General features: G+C 41.7%; 1 protein-coding gene across 1 annotated transcript in view; it reads right to left on the reverse strand.

Annotated features, from left to right (window-relative positions):
* The window catches only part of ULK4 (unc-51 like kinase 4), a 566,226-nt gene that overhangs the window by 226,118 nt on the left and 322,943 nt on the right, over positions 1-17,165 (reverse strand). The window lies entirely within an intron of this gene.

A 17,165-nucleotide genomic window follows, 5' to 3' on the forward strand; every position in this document is an offset into this window, starting at 1 on the left:
TAATATATAGATTCACACCTTCTGTTATATATCCCTTCCTCCTATGTAACATGTTTTTAATCTGATTTAATAAAAAAAGCTTGTTAAGTGTCTTTTTTTCCTTTTACTGAAAAAACTTTGGTAAGGGATAACATGGCTTTGCTATTTCTGAGTATTCCTGCCATTAAGAAGCCTAGCTGAGGGGCGCCTGGGTGGCGCAGTCGGTTAAGCGTCCGACTTCAGCCAGGTCACGATCTCGCGCTCCGTGAGTTCGAGCCCCGCGTCAGGCTCTGGGCTGATGGCTCAGAGCCTGGAGCCTGTTTCCCATTCTGTGTCTCCCTCTCTCTCTGCCCCTCCCCCGTTCATGCTCTGTCTCTCTCTGTCCCAAAAATGAATAAACGTTGAAAAAAAAAATTTAAAAAAAAAAAAAAAAAAAAAGAAGCCTAGCTGAGGGCTGGTGAGGACGCTCTTGGGAAGGGGAAGAATGGCGCACGGGCCCTTCTGCCTCCATGAAACACTAAAGAAAGATAAGTGGACAGTGCCCTTTAACACCCAGCTCTCCTTATTTTAAAATTAAATACAATAAAAGATGCAAGATGAGATCACTGCAAGTTTTTAGCTCCCCGAAATCGCTCTGCTAAACCCAAGATGATGGTCTCAGCCTCTGACAGTGATCTTCAGTGTGTTCTCAAAGCGTCGGATCTGCCCGTAGGAGATGAGCCAGCTGGATCCCAAAAGTGAGGAACTAGGTGAGAAGTGAGGAAAAATCAGTAGGATGCTCACATTTCATCCGATTCGGTGGCCTTAAAAGAGTCTAGCACACGACATCTTATGTAAATACGGGGCGGGAAGAAAGATACAAAGCCTATCACTACAGAGGAGGCCAGCAGTTGGACAACACACGTGGCCAGGGCATTCTGTGGCTGAAACTGTGAACAGAGGGCAGAGACTCAAAGCACTTATCCTAGAAATGGAACATGAACACTACACTGGTAATCCGCTATCATTCATCCCATCAGTGCACATTTACTGAGCAAATACCATGCACCAGGAACTACGCAGGGGAGACCATCGTGAATGGAACAGGCAGGTTCTGAACTTCATAGGGATTTCGCTCTGACAGAGGACTTGGACGTTAAGCAATTAACCGACTAATTTGTATTTTCATTAAAGCTGTGATAAGCACAATGGAGGAGAACATGGGGTATCAACAAAGGCTTCCTTGAGAAAATGGTGTTTGAACTGAACTCTGAAGGCAGTAACGAGGCAAGAAGGATGGGGAATGGTACACGGGAAGGTGTGGGGTGGAAAGAACATGACATCAGTTGAGATAAAGTGAATGAGGCCAAAGCACCGACAGCAGAGGGAAAAGTGGCTTGAGATGAAGTAGGAATAGGGGCTGTGTGCTATGTTAATGATTCCATTCTTGCTCCTAGAAACAGTAGAGAGTTAGTGCAGGGAGCAATAGAAGATCTGCCCCTGAAATGATCATTCTGGCTATTGCTACACGAAAAACAGGACACAAAAAATAGGCTATTTGCTACCTGATGGTACTTTCAGTTGTACTGACTTGGTTTTTTGCAGTGTCTGGTGTGGCTTTCACATCTGTGACACAGAGCGTGCAGTATCACAATAGAAGGTTCTCCTCTTCCGTTTCTTCCCAAGCTCTTCCAGTTTGCAGTTCCTTTCCTTCTCTGTCTCGTGTCTCCTCTGACCCCCACGTCTCTCCTTGCTCCTTCTTCGGAAGTGAGCCTGTTTAAATCTCTCAGACTTAAAAAACGTGGATTCTGTTTCTCTCGAAATGTCTGTCCTTTCTCAACCTTTCACTTAGGTTCCTTTCTTCCATTTTTTATGGACGGTTCCTTCCTGACAATTATTCATCTTTGAAAAATAACAGGTACCTGCTGAGCAACTACGGGGAGGGACAGGGCCAGCATGAGTGGGATCAGTCCGCAGCCTTCCACATGTATCTCTTCAACATTCAACAGACCAGTGGCTAAGCCACTATGGACATAAGTTCCAGCCAGAGGCCCTCCGTAACACATTTCCTAAGGTTGCTGCCTTCGCCTCGAAGGCAAGTTCAGAGATGACAAAAATGGCACATGAGCATGGTCTCCCTTGCAGCCCCCCATTTCCCGTGGGTTTCCTAATGTCCCTGTGGTTCTGAACAGTTATCACTATAGGGAGACCACCACGTGGCCGGCCTGTATCTTGTCATTCCAATCAAGGACTTATGAGATATGTCTTTCAAGGCTGTGGCATTTACCTGGAGAAGATATAGACCTTGATCAAAGTCTCATGGGGTGTATATCGCTCATCTTTGTACAGAATTCACAGTATCTGGCAGGTGTACCTCAAAGGTCTTGGCTTGAAGTTTTGCAGGTTCTGGTGTGTTTTCTTCACTGAAGATGGAGTTGGGCTTCTGTTCTATATGGACTTGGGGATGTGGGAGTAAAATTAAGTGGCTTTTTTCCCCTGTTACATTATCCAGAAACATACAAAAGGCCCTAAAAAAATAAAATCTGTCGTTCACCTAGCAATTAGTTATTACTTACCAAGCACGACACCAAAACAGTAGTAATAAAAATAGCTACTATTTGTTGGGGCTCCGTTATTTGTCAAGTGCTTTACACACATGATCTCATTTAAATCTTACCAACCCTGCAAAGAAGATTTAAGCTCTACTTTATCAACGAGAAAACCAATTTCATGGTCCCACTGTGAGGACAGAATAGGGTGTTGGAACTCCAGATCTCTAGGTTTTTCATTTCATGGAAGAAAAACTCAAGTAACGCACTCCGTCTCAGAGTCGGACATATAAATAACGTGATAAGACAGGAGACTGGCCACAGCTCATAGGCAGACATGCCCTCAAGAAGCACAGTCCAAGCTAATAACTCCTATATCCTGAAACCACTTTCTCCAAAACCCCGCCTTCGCAGGTCAATAGTTTTCATGGTTTTCTGTTAGAACCTAAGTCTAATTGTATGCTTGGATTTGTTAATGGAAACTTATAGATACAGACATGTATATATATAAAGAATCCATTTTATAGCTTTCTTGTTAGGGAGTGTTTTGTTAATTACAGCATCCTTTCTGAGGGGGTTTCAAAGTCTGCAACAATTCATTCACCTGCAGAGTACCTAGATAAATATTATTACAGCAACTTTGCAAAGTAGGAAACCAAGAAAATGGGGGAAAGGGGAGAATACTGGCTTTTCTGCTGATTCATTCAGTAAACTATCGGCTAGTGTGAGTGGCAAGCCAAGAAAAGACACACTTTGGAATCTTATGACGTACCTCACGATTCCACTAAAGAAAAATACTGACCTGTAGAGATTGAGCTCAGTTAAAGATTTTCCAGACACTTAGTTTTATCTCATCCCCACATGCGGCTTTGAAAACTAAGCCTGCGGTGTGTTCTTGTCCAAGAAAAAGTTATAGCCTAACATTTAAGCTGGGATCCTTGTTGTCTCAAGTTTTATTACAAGTCTGTCTTTATCCAAATACTAGCTTGACAAAGAAGAGAGGTGAACGCATCTTTGAACAAAGAAAAGCCCATCTGGCGTCCACCTTATACTACTCTTAGAAAAGGTTTGGTAACAGTATCCTCACAAATAATTTCATGCCAATTTAAGCAAGGCCCATTCTATGTTCAGTTAAAATTCAACTTTTTTGAGAGTGTTTTCACGTTACACTCACTCATACAATGCCATTTTCCTCATTTAACATGAGAATAATTTCTTACGGAGGAAAGCTACTGAATTAAACTTGCTTTTCACATGGGAATTTACTTCAGATTTAGGTAGACATGTTTAAACACTCTCTGAAGCAAATGGGGGCAATTTGTTAATGCAAAGTTTTAGTGATATCAAGATAGTAAGAAGAAAGTAAAATTCAAATACGTAACGAAATTGTTATTTAAATATGTACAAGTTTCTTGGGTAACAATATTTTAAACTCGATTATTTGTGCCTTTTTTAAACATTAGAATTTATACATTATGTTAAGGGAAAGAAATCAAACAAAGGCCACATATCATATTGTGTGATTCCATTTATATAAAATGTCCAGAAGAAGCAAATCCATAAAGAGAGCAGATTGGTTGTTTCCATGGGATTGGGAGAAGAAGTAAAAGGGAACAAATGGAAGGGATACATGGGTTTTGGTCTGTTTTTTGTTTTGTTTTGTTTTGTTTTGTTTTTTTGAAGTCATGACAATGTTCTGGAATTATACCGTGGAAATAGTTACACAGCCTTGTGACAATACTGAAACCAATGAATTAGGAACTTAAACATGTTGAATTTTGCGGCGTAGGAATTCGATCTCAATTTTTAAAACTACAGTTTAAACAACCGAAATTTCACTAAATACAAAAAAGTATTTTCTATAATTGTCTTGAGAAACTTTAAAATATCAATCCTTAAAATCAGTCTTTCCTCCCACATGATGGAGTCTGTAGGCATGAGGGCACAGAAACTGCTGTGAGGTACAACAGGGCATTTAGAAAGATGGGGGTTCAGAAAACTGAGGTGAAATGCTTGGGGCCACTAAGGAAATTAGGCCACGGCAGTCAGTGGGTCACCCTGGGACCTCTGTGTCCTGAAAGACTAATAGGTTTATTTTTGTGGCATTGACTATGGCCATTAATGCACTTAGGGTCAGCCGGACTGTGTCCAGAACTAAAGAGAACCCTACAAGAGCCCATCGGGGTCCATTAGAGTTGATGCTACTTAGGCAATCTGTTCATGCCAAGTTTTCACAGCTTAGCCTAGAGCTGGGCGCCAGTCAGCTTAGAGACACGAGTCAAAATAATAGGATTTTTGATTCAGTTCACTGATTTATGGGGTGGTTTGTAAACCGACAACAGCCAACAGAACTTGAAAATAAACACCGTTTAGGATAAATTGGTATAACCGAATAAATTCTCAGTTGATGAAGTAAAATGAATGTCGAAATCAAGGAACACTACGTATTTTGAAAGAGATGTTCACAAGGGATGCTATTAACAGAGGGCAGCAGAGAAATAAATATGTCTCTTAACAGCTGAAAAAAATGAACGAAATATCTCTGGCATCTTAAACGATAAGATATTATAAAACACAAATTGTGATATCACTGTAGTCTAAACTCTACTCACACACTCAACAGGGTAAGGTACTTTATTCCCCCTGTAGGTAACTAAAATAACAAGTGTTGTCTAAGTAGCTCCAAAGGGGGAAACAAGAATCAAGTAGGGTAGAAATTAAGAGAGAAGCCAGTTTCAGCTCAATATAAAGAAACACTTTCTAATAATTAGGATTTTTTCAAAGATGGAGTACGCTGCTTTGTGAATAAAAAAAAAAAAAAAAAGAGGTTTTCTAATGCCAGAGGCATTCATGCAGTAATCTCTCAAGGTGACAGCCAATAAGAGATCCCAGCCCTGGGTAGGAGCTGAGTCACTGAAGGATTTTTTTTTAACCTGAATTATCATTAGCTTCACCCAAACCAATGGTCTAACCTTTACAAGTTAGTCAAGGTAGGTAGGTAGGTAGGTAGGTAGGTAGGTAGGGTAGTCTACCAACCAATTACCCAATCCTCCATTAAAACTGAATTGCAGTCTACCACAAGTTTCCAGATGATTTTAAAGCTTTCAATAGCTTTTGACAAAAATAATAACCTCGTGCACCCTGACATACCAGCCGGTTCTGATGTGCCTACCATCATCCCAGCATCCCACTGTGCCTACCAGCCTTCCCAGGACTGCAGCCACTCGGCCTCCTGCTGTTCGTCTGACATGCCAGGCACGCGCCCTCTTCGTGTCCAATCTGCCCACCGCCCCCCGCCCCAGGGATCTGCTTCTTCAGTTCTTTCACATCCTCACTTAACAATCACCCTCAAAGTGAGGCTTTTGGCTACCCAAGGTAGGGTTTTCCATCCCACATCCATCCAGACATTTCCTAATCCCTTCGTCCTTTTACTTTTTCCTCAGTACTCGTCACCCTGTAACATCTAATGCCATCTAACATCACCCTCTCGTTCGTTTATTTGGTTTGCTGTTCATTTCCTCCACCGGAACCTAAGTTCCACGAGGGCAGAGATTTCTGTCGGTTTTGTTCATTGCTGTGTTCCTCACACTTGAACAATGCCTGGCACCAGGACTGAAGGAACCAGATCAGGGGTTCAAATTCTCTGTTTTTGTAAATAAGTTTTTACTGAAATACACTCACACTCATTCCTTTATGTATGGCCTACGGTTGTTTTGGAGCTCCAGGAGTGGAGCTGAGTAGCTGCCCGAGTCTGTGGCCACCAAGCCTAAGGTATATACTGTCTGGCTCTTCCAGAACAGTCTGCCGACCCCTAGTGCACCAGTTGTGGGGCCATGTGAAGTTCTGCTTCTAAATGTCTAGGTAACCGAACTGGGTTAAAGATGGCCAAGGACTCTTTGCAGCTCCTGTTATCAAGAGGCGGAGTCTCTTTTCTCAGCTCCTGAACCAGCCTGGCTTCGTGATTTCCCTCCACCAACAGCGTGTGACGGAAGGGGCACGACATTTCTGAGGGGCCTCGCAGCTCTCATACGGGCTCTTGTTGAAGGTGGCTACCGTGTGAAGAAGACCAGGGGAGCCCCCCTGGAGGATGAGAGGCCCCACGGAGGATCCAGGCAGACAAGTGAGCCCAGCCCATGCTGCCAACCCACAGAATGGTGAGAAAATAAGTGGCTTATTTTAAGTGACTCAGCCTGGGGGTGGTTTATTATCTAGCAACGGCTAATTGACACAATGAGATTTATTAATTATCATTTTTAGATTAACCCCTTTAGGCAAATTTCTGCTCTTCCTCATGTATCTTCATACCACTATAAAGGCAGCAGGCTCTTCCTGCACATATGAATTTATACGCAACTTCCTGTTATTTCTTTGTGTTGTTATTTCCTAACTTGAATCAAAATTTAATAACTAACTTTTACAAATATGTTGACTTGTAAAAACTTAAGAGTACTTTTGATATAGTTTGAGTTAGTTACTGTTTAACAGAGGTTGGAAAGCCATGGCCAGTGGGCTGGCCACCTCATTTTGGAAATAAAATTTCACTGAAGCAAGGTCATGTTCATTCATTCATGGATTCTCTATGGGTGCTTTCTTGCACCCATAGTACTGACAAAGACCATACAGCCTACAGGCCTACAACATTTGCTATCTGGTCCTTTGCAGATGTTTGCCAACCTCTACTGTACAGCCTAATTTTGAATCTCATTCATAAAAGAAAAAGAATCTAAGATAGCTTTCAAGTACCCGTGCAAAGCCCAAGCAACTCTCAGTGACTTCCCGGTCTCATAAGTAAACGCCAATTCAGGGAGTTTTATAATAACCCTGGTAAGAAAGGAGTATTTTGATTTGACATTAGCACAAACCAGCAGAGACAAACCTAACTTCTTCAAATGTTTCTTTCAGAGGCGCTACTGTTTTCTGGCTGCGGCAGTGTGTCACGTAAATACATTTTCCTGACATTTCTCTGCTGGTGAAACTGAGCTGGAATTAATATCCATTACTGAAAGGTCATCGCACAGGGACAGGCCAGCAGCCAGTTTTAAAATGTTAATAACTCTGATATTTTTCAAATGTAAACACAAGGTCTTACTTTGTTTTATAATTCTCGCCCTAAATGGTTCGTTTAAAACTGAAAGCGGTTAAGCAAAAAACCTGAATTGCGTAATGCGGGTTTCGTGCTGGTGGGATGGCGACTCTCTTTACCAGTCTGTGCGCTTTTCGGCCTGAGAGGCGGTGGGCACCGTACTGAAGCCTTCCCATATACCACCTCCCGTACCTCATTGAGTCTGAGATGCCATGGATCAGATCACTTAAAACCCTATCCTACCCTCAATGCAAGTGCTCTCTGAGACTTCGGATATGGAGTCACTCGCTTACTGCCTTTCTATGTACATAAAAAAGGAACATGTAAATGAAATTAATTGGTTTAGTTTTTCTAAAAAGTTCTTCCCCTTTGGAGGCCAACTCTTCTCGCTTTTCAACTCAGAATCATCAATGTCCACGTTGTTCCACATGCTTGATCCGTCAGAGGACTTGATACAGGAGAGCACGGGGGGAGCAGACCCTCCAGAGACCTCTCAGCGCTGTTAGTGCATTGTCTGAGGACGAAACTCAGTTCACGCCGGCCTAACACAGCACTGTTATGAAGCACTCGAAAGCAAGAATACTCATTTCCTCCTCTACCTTACAGTGCACTTATATGCAGGTGACTTTTCAAGTATCAATGTTGGAAATAGCTCTCTGTTTGGAAGAGGGAACTTAATTCTGTGGGAACTGTAATAAATATATAAACGAGTGACTGAGCCAGAATTTATCCAAAATAAAGATTAACGGGAAGACCTAATTCAAACCAACCACTTACATTCAAGGCCAGAGAGTGGCAGGTCACCAATGACTCTTCGCGCGGCCACACTCCAGTGAATCTTAACACGCTCTGGGTTTGCAAACATGCATCGGATCTTACCCAGCTTTGGGAAAATCAGTCTGCACAGTTAGTAACCAAGGGGTCTGAGAAGCAGCAGAGCATGAAGGAAAATCGGACCTTGTGCTCATCTCTAGAGCCTGGAGGCAGACTGTTCTGCAGGCCGCAGGAGCCTCCCCACCTCTCTTCCCTTCTACCCTCTAATAGAAGGGGCCGGCAAGGAGTTCCCAAACCCTGTACTCTTGGAACCCACCACCCTTCCTCACCCCGCCATCCTTGCGGCCTGACCTTGCGGCTCCTCGGCCTTAAGACCACGTGGACTCACCACGCCCACGATCCCTACCTCATCTGCCACCGCGGCTTATGACCACAGTCGTTCACCCACCTTCTCCTGCAGTCAAAACAGAAAGTCGATTCTGCACATCATCCTTCAGAGGCAACTGTCTACCATTTGCAACCGGAGCCCCTTCCACTGTGACACGTGGAACTCACAGTCGTTAGCAAAAGCCCTCAAATTGTCCGCGTCCTTCTACACATTTCTAGGTGGTGCTGTCTTGTTCCGTACAGCTGCTTCTAGACCGAAGGCTGGCAAAGCTTTTTCTTAAAAGGCCATAATAGTAAATGTTTCAGGCTTTATGGGTCACACAGTCTGTGTCTCAACACAGACTACTCGACGGTGCCATTATAAAACAAATCTAGCCAAAGATACATGTAAATGAAGGGACGTGTCTATGTCCCAACAAAACTTTATTTGTAAAAGCAAGCAGACAGCTGGTGGGCAACAGTTTCCTAATCTCAGATCAACGGTCTCCACCGCCTGCTTCTTCTCTCCCAACTGCCATCACCCTCAGACCACTTATTCACTTCCGCTCATTCCCTGAGCACAGTATTAACACTAACATCACTAATATTATTAGCGTTAACTAACACTACTCTTGCCACAATTACTTTTGTGATTTCCAGTTCACTCCACAAAGCCTGGAATGGGGCCAGGAATCAGGAGAACTGAAGCTTCCATGGTTGCGGCTGGGGACAGACTAGAAGAGGAAAACATTACGAATGTAAAATTGCCCCTCTGTAACAGAGGGCCCTTGACACTTCAGCGTCACTAGCTTCCTGGCAAATCTGCCTGGGCTTCTTCAGGTGCTCTGGCTCTAACGGTCCACCGCATGCAGTATCTCTGTAGCCACAGAGGTCACCTCATAACCAATCCTTCCATACCTGATCTCTCAGTTCCCTAAGTGCCTCTCCTCGAGCATGTTGTCCTTCATCTCGCCTCAGCCACATAACTCCACATTTTTACGAGCCAGGACCTACAGTCTCTCTATTCTCAAATTCAGACATCTGACTCCTTAACGACTCCCTCAACCAGCCAACAGGGCTGCTAAGAATCTTACCAGCACTATTTTGTAGTCTCCTAATTCTCGGTCCAAAGTTAGAATGTTCTGAAGGGATTCATGGGTGGGCTTTTTGTTCAATGAAACAAATATCAGTAAGATGTACAGGAAACCAAGTGACGTCACCAAGACGGTGATAGAGACGGTTCCTGACTTTACTCCCTTCACGACAAGAAACAACTATTCAAGAACGAGACACCACTGAGAGAATCCTTGAACATAGACGTAAGGCTGAAGTCCACCCCTGTTACCACAGAGAACGAGACGGACCACACTAGAAGAGTAAGAGAAACAGCCACGTGGTGACCATATTGCCCCTCCCCCAGGCCATGGCAGCACCCCCGGGAAAGGTCTCTTCAATTCCGCTAATGGGAAAATGAACCCACAGGGACCAAAGTTTTGAGTTGCTTTGCAGGAGACCCTAGTCTGATCTTGCACCACAGGGATCGCAGGGGGAGTCTGCGGGGCTCAATCACTGGACATCTGACTACCGGTGAAGCAGGGAAGGGCTTCTAACACCCAGCACAGGCACCTGGGCAGACTGAGTTTGTATCTGTGGTGCCCAAATAGTAATATCAACGAACAGCTTTACTCATCTGTACATTCCAGCTGGGGGTGCACCGTGACCAGGGAACTCACTGCACAGTGCGGATCCGTCTGATTTGGATCTTCAAACGAGTTTTGCCATCCCTAGCGCCCGGTTCGCCCAGGCCCAGGCAAGGGGCTGAATCACGGCCTTACCCGCTATGGGGAGTAACTTCCAGCACAATCTGACTAGAAGGGCTGGTGACGAGTGGAAGCAGTGCGACCCAGTGACACTTGAGCCAAAGGCAGTTGAGGAAGCAGAGCTGATCATCTGCAGAGCAAAGCCAGTACGGGGCATGGAGTATTCCTGTGCTACATACAAGCGGAGGATTCATTCACCACCACGGCTGAGGGTAACTCTTGGCCTCTCTCAACTAAGGGGGCTACTCGGGAAACTGAGGGTAACCTGGAGTGGCGCCTTTATATCTTGTCCAGGCAAGGGAGCAGCCACGTAGCTCCACGCACCGTGCAGGGTGTTATTTGGCCCCATTGGACCAGGTGGGCTGGTGACACATCCTCGAAGCTGTGAGCCCAGTAGCACTTGATCCAAGAGGTGGGCAAGCAGAGCCAATAGTTTGCAGACCAAGCCCAGTGGCCCTGTTCAGTCGGAGAACTCAGGGTGCAAGCTGGCTTGACTTAGGTCAACAAAGAGCTTTAGCAGCTCGAGAGTTGTTTCTCCTAATGTTCCCAGGCAGGCAGTGTCATTCGTAGCCCTGCTGATTGCTGAATTACGGCCTTCAGCCAATCTACCCCGAACACACAGGCAACGGTAGAGCCCACTCCATAACCCAAAGTACAGTGGCACATAAACACCGAGCACAGCCCATGGCTTTGCCCATCTGCAGAGCAAAACTGGCAGCCTCACCCGACAAGGGAATTCAGTACACTCTCACCTGATTCAGATCCCCAAATAATGAACTACACGGGTGCTGGATACCATCCTGCTGTCCTGCCAGGGCAGGGAAGCTAATTCATAGCCTCAATCTCCTACTGAATAAAATACCCAGTCTTGACCATCTAGAAAGCCTAATCGGAGAATCCAACCAACCATGGAGCCCATCCCGCAGCCTCACTCACATAGGGAACAGAGCCTGAAATCCTATCCAACTGTTCCATGCCAGTGGCACATCTCTTCCATCCCCGAGGACAAATAGTTGCCTCACCTCCAAAACAGACAAAAACAGCCCATCCCACTTGCCCAAGGACATTTCCAGCAAACACACCCAGAAACCCAAGCTGAGCTGACTGGTGAAGAGCCATCTCTGCCAAAGGAAACTTGCAAAGTCTGGAAGAGGATCTTGATTGCTCAAATGCGTGGACATTAACCCAAGGAATAAGGATCATAAAAAGTCTGGCAAATAGGACACCATCAAAGGAAACTAACAAAGCTCCAATAACTGGCCCCCCCAAAATTGAGATCTATGCACTGTCAAGACAAAGAATTCAGGAAAATCTTTTAAAGAAGCTCAGTGAACAAGAAAACACAGCAAGGAAATGAATTAGAAAAACAATGCATCAACAAAACAAGAAATTCAATAAGGAAATAGCAACCATCAAAAAACAAACAAATCCCCGAGTTGAAAAGTAACTAAATTGATGAATTCAATAGTGTTTTCAGAGTAGACTCACCAATACAGAAGAAGGAACCAATGACCTGGAGGAAAGGTGATTATATAGTCAAAGAAGCAAAAAGAAAAAACGATGAAAGAATAAAGAAAGCCTACAGGAATTATGGGGACACAATAAAAGAAAAAATATTCACATTATGGAGATTCCAGAATGAGAAGAGAAAGTATATTTAATGCAATAATTGCTGAAAACTTCCAGAAACTGGGGAGAGGAATGGACATCTAGATGCATGAGGTCCAAAGGACCCTAAAGAGGTTGAACCTGAACAGAGTTACACTGAGACACATTATAATCAAGTTGTCAGAAGTGATAAACAAAGAAAGAATTTTAAAAGCAGCAAGAGAAAAGAAAGAAGGTTACATACATGGGGACCCCCACAAAATTCCTGCCAAGTTTCTTAACAGAAACTTTCAGACAAGAAGAGAAAGGGATGGCATATTTAAAATATTGAAAGAGATTAACTATAAACCAAGAGTTCTATACCCAGTGAAACTGTCTTTTAGAAATGAAGGAGGAACAAAGACTTTCCTAAATAAACGAAAGTAGAAGTTCATTACCATTAGAAATGCATTATAACAAATGCTAAAGGAAGTTCTTTGAGTGGAAGTAAAAGAATACCAAATACCATCATAAAAATACAAAAAGATCCTGTAAATCTCACTGGTAAGTGTAAGTATACAGTCAGAGCTAGATTCTACAATACGTAACAGTGGTGAATAATACTCTAGTTTACAAGTTTTAAGACAACAAAGGTATTCAAAGTAACCATAACTACAATAATCTGTTGTTCTTAATTACATAATTAAAAAAACCATCTAAATTGTAACAGCAATAACCTAAAATGTAAGAGAGAGAGGTACAAGTGTCAAGTTTAAAAACTCAACTGAAGTTGTTATCAGCTTAAAATAGGGGTGTTACAAGCTTAAAATATTTTACATAAGCCTCAATGTAACAAAAAGAAAAAATCCCATAGTAATTACATAAATAACATGCCAAAAAAGTCAAAACATATGGTATCAGGACATCAAAACTCAAAAAAAAAAACAAAACAAAACAAAACAAAACAAAAAACAAAAACAAAAACAGGTTAAAGAACAATGAATCTATAATCCAACCAGAAACAATCAACAAAATGGCAACAGTAAATCCCTACCTATCAATAATTTCTTTAAGCAAACAAATTAAATTCTCTAATGAAAGGACACAGAAGGGCTAAATGAATTAAAAAACAAAACAAAACAAGATCCAACAATATGTGAAGAGTCTTCACTGAGAGTGAGGGGATGAAAGAAACATTTCAAGAAAATGGTAACCAAAAAAAAAAAAAAGCAGGGGTAGATATACTTATGTCAAACAAAATGGACTTTCAGCTAAAAATGACCAGAGACAAAAGATCATTATATGATAATAAAGAGGTCAGTACATGAAAACATACCAATTATAAATATTTATGTGCTGAACATTGGAGTTCCTAAATATATAAGCAAAGACTAACTGATGTAAAAGGAGAAATAACAGTTATACAGTAATAGTTGGGGAGTTTAATACTCTACTCTCAACAAAGGATAAATCAACCAGACAGACAATCTACAAGGAAACAGCAGATTTGAACAACACTAGAGACCAAATGGAGCTAACAGACATACATAGAGAATTCTACCCAACAACAGCAGGATATACATTTTTAGTCACTTTATTTTTTAAGTTTATTCATGTATCTTGAGAGAGAGAGTGTGTGTGTGTGTGTGTGTGCACGTGCAAGAGCAGGGGAGGGGCAGAGAGAGACAGAGAAAGAGAGAGAGAGAATCCCAAGCAGGCTCCACATTGTCAGTGCAGAGCCCAATGTGGGGCTTGAACTCATGAACCATGAGATCATGACCCAAGCCCAAACCAAGAGTCGGACGCTTGAGCCACCCAGGCACCCCCACATTCTTTTCGAGTGCACACTGAACATGTTCTAAGACAGACCATACATTAGGCCACAAAACAAGTCGTAGCAAATTTTAAAAGACTGAAATCATATCAAGTATCTTCTCTGACACAATGGCATGAAACTAGAAATCAGTACCAATAGGAAAACTGGAAAACTCACAAATACGTGGAAATTAAACACTCTCATGAACAACATGGGTTAAAGAAGACATTAAACATGAGATTAAAACAAAGTTTGGGGCGCCTGGGTGGCTCAGTCGGTTAAGCAGCTGACTCTTGGTTTCGGCTCGTGTCATGATTTCACAGTTCACGGGATCAAGCCACACATCAGTTTCCATGGTATGAGCACAGAGCCTGCTTGGGATTCCCTCTCCCCTTCTCTCTCTGCCCCTCCCCTGCTGTGTGTGCTCTCTCTCAAAATAAACAAGTAAACTTTTAAAAAATAAATAAAACAAAGCTTGAGACAGATGGAAATGGAAACAGAGCATATCAGAACTTGAAGGATGCAGCAAAAGTAGTTCTAAGAGGGAAGTTCAGAGCAATAATGCCTACATTAAGAAGAGCCCAAATGAACACCCTGAATCTACACCTGAAGGAGCTAGAAAAAGACAAACCAACTGTAATGCAATGGCATTGTATGATGACAGATCGTAGCTACACTTGCGGTGAGCACAGCATAACGTACAGACTTAGAGAATCACTATGTTGTACATCTGAAACGCAACTGTGCTTCAATTTTAAGAAAAAGAACTGAGCCCAAAGTTAACAGAAAGATTAGAACATAAATAAATGAAACAGAAAACAGAAAAAGAAAAGATTAATCAAACTAAGAGTTGGTTCTTTGAACAGGTAAACAAAACTGAAAAACCCTCACTAGGTTAATCAGAGAGAGAGAGAGAGAGAGAGAGAGAGAGAAAGGTCTCAAATCAACAAAATTATAAATGAAAAAGGAAACATTACAATGGACACCACAGAAATTCAAAACATGATTAAGAGGCTACTATAAACAACTACACACCAACAAATTGGACAACTTATAAGAAATGAAAAAATTCCTAGAAATGTACAACTTACCAAGACTGACTCAAGCAAAAAATAGAAAATCTGAACAGACAGATTACTAGTAAGAAGATTGAATCAGTAAGCAAAACTTCCCAACAAAGAAAAGCCCAGGACGAGATGGCTTCACTGGTGACTTTTACCAAACATTTGAACAAGAATACCAATTATTCTCAAACTCTTCCAAAAAAATTTAAGAGTAGGAAATGTTCCTGAACTCGTTTTTACAAAGCCAGCATTTATCCTGTTACTAGAAACCACAAAAGGACACTACTAAGAAAGAAAACTGCAGGCCAATATCCCTGATGAATATAGATGCAAAAATTATCAACAAAACATTAGCAACCCAAAGTCAGCAGCACAGCAAAGGATCATTCACCACGAATAAGTGGGATTTATCCCTGGGATTCAAGAATGCTTCAACATATGCAAAATCAATGTGATATGTCACATTAATAGAAAGAAAGGAAAGAATCATATGATCATCTTACTAGACACAGAAAAAGCATTTGATAAAATTCAATGTCCATTCATGATAAAATCTAAAAATTAGGCATAAAGAACATACCCTAACATAATAAAGGCCAAATATGACAAGTCTACACTTTAACATTAGCCTCAATTGCGAAAGACTGAAAGCTTTTCCTCTAAGGTCAGGAAAAAAAGGCTACTCTCAACATTTCTGTTCAACATAGTACAAGAAGTCCTCGCCAGAACAATCAGGCACGAAAAAAAATAAAAGTCTTTATAAAGGCACGTAAAAGGAACTGTAAACAAAGAAGCAAAACTGTCTATTTGTTGATGATGTCGTTTTATTTTTTTTAATATGAAATTTATTGTCAAATTGGTTTCCATACAACACCCAGTGCTCATCCCAACAGGTGCCTGCCTTAATGCTCATCACCTACTTTCCCCTCTCTCCCCCCATCAACCCTCAGTTTACTCTCAATTTTTAAGAGTCTCTTATGGTTTGCCTCCCTCCCTTTTTTTCCCCCTTCCCCTCCCCCTTGGTCTTCTGTTAAGTTTCTCAGGATCCACATAAGAGTGAAAACATATGGTATCTGTCTTTCTCTGTATGACTTATTGCACTTAGCATAACACTCTCCAGTTCCATCCACGCTGCTACAAAAGGCCAGATTTCATTCTTTCTCATTGCCAAGTAGTATTCCATTGTATATATAAACCACAACTTCTTTACCCATTCATCAGCTGATGGACATTTAGGCTCTTTCCATAATCTGGCTATTGTGGAAAGGGCTGCTACAAACACTAGGGTACAAGTACCCCTATGAGATGATGTCATTTTAAATAAAGAAACTCTAAAGACTCAACCAAAAATGGTTAGATCTAATCAGTAAATTCAGTGAAGTTGCAGGATACAAAATTAACAAAAAAATCAATAGCATTTCTGTATGCTATCAATGAATTTTCTGAAAAACGAAGAAATCAATCCCAGTTCCAACAGCATCAAACACAACAAAATCTTAGGAATAAATGTAAGTAAAGAAGTGAAGGATGTCTATTCTGAAAAATACAACACACTAATGAAAGAAATCAAAGAAGAAAGGAAGAAATGGGAAAGTATGATATGTCCATGGATTGGAAGAATATTGCTAAAATGTCAAAAATACCAAAAGCCATCTAGATATTCAATGGAATCCCTATCAAGATGACAATGACATTTTTTACAGAAGTAGAAAAAACATTCCTAAAACCCAGATGGAGCCACAAAAGACCCCGAATACCCAAAGAAATCCTGAGAAAGAAGAAAAAAGCAGGAGGCATCACAGTTCCTACTTTCAATCTAGAATATAAATCTATGGTCATCAAAACACTATGGTGCTGGCACAAACACAAAGAGACCAATGGAACAGAATCAGAAGCCCAGAAATAAATCCAAGCACATACAGTCAACTAATATCTGACAAGGGAACTAAGAATACTGAGTGGAGAACAGATAGAATGAAATTGGACCTATATTTTACACCACTCATGAAAATTAAATCAAAATGGATTAGATACTTAAATTTAAGACTTGAAACCATGAAAGCCCTAGAAAAAAAATATAGGAGTAAAACTTCTTGACATGCATCTTGATAATGACTTTTTGGATGTGATGCTTAAAACACAGGCAAC

Source organism: Lynx rufus, unplaced genomic scaffold, assembly GCF_022079265.1.
Source record: "Lynx rufus isolate CCGP_SWC_20201006 ecotype Redwood Valley unplaced genomic scaffold, mLynRuf1.p SCAF_5, whole genome shotgun sequence".
Classification (NCBI taxonomy): domain Eukaryota; kingdom Metazoa; phylum Chordata; class Mammalia; order Carnivora; family Felidae; genus Lynx; species Lynx rufus.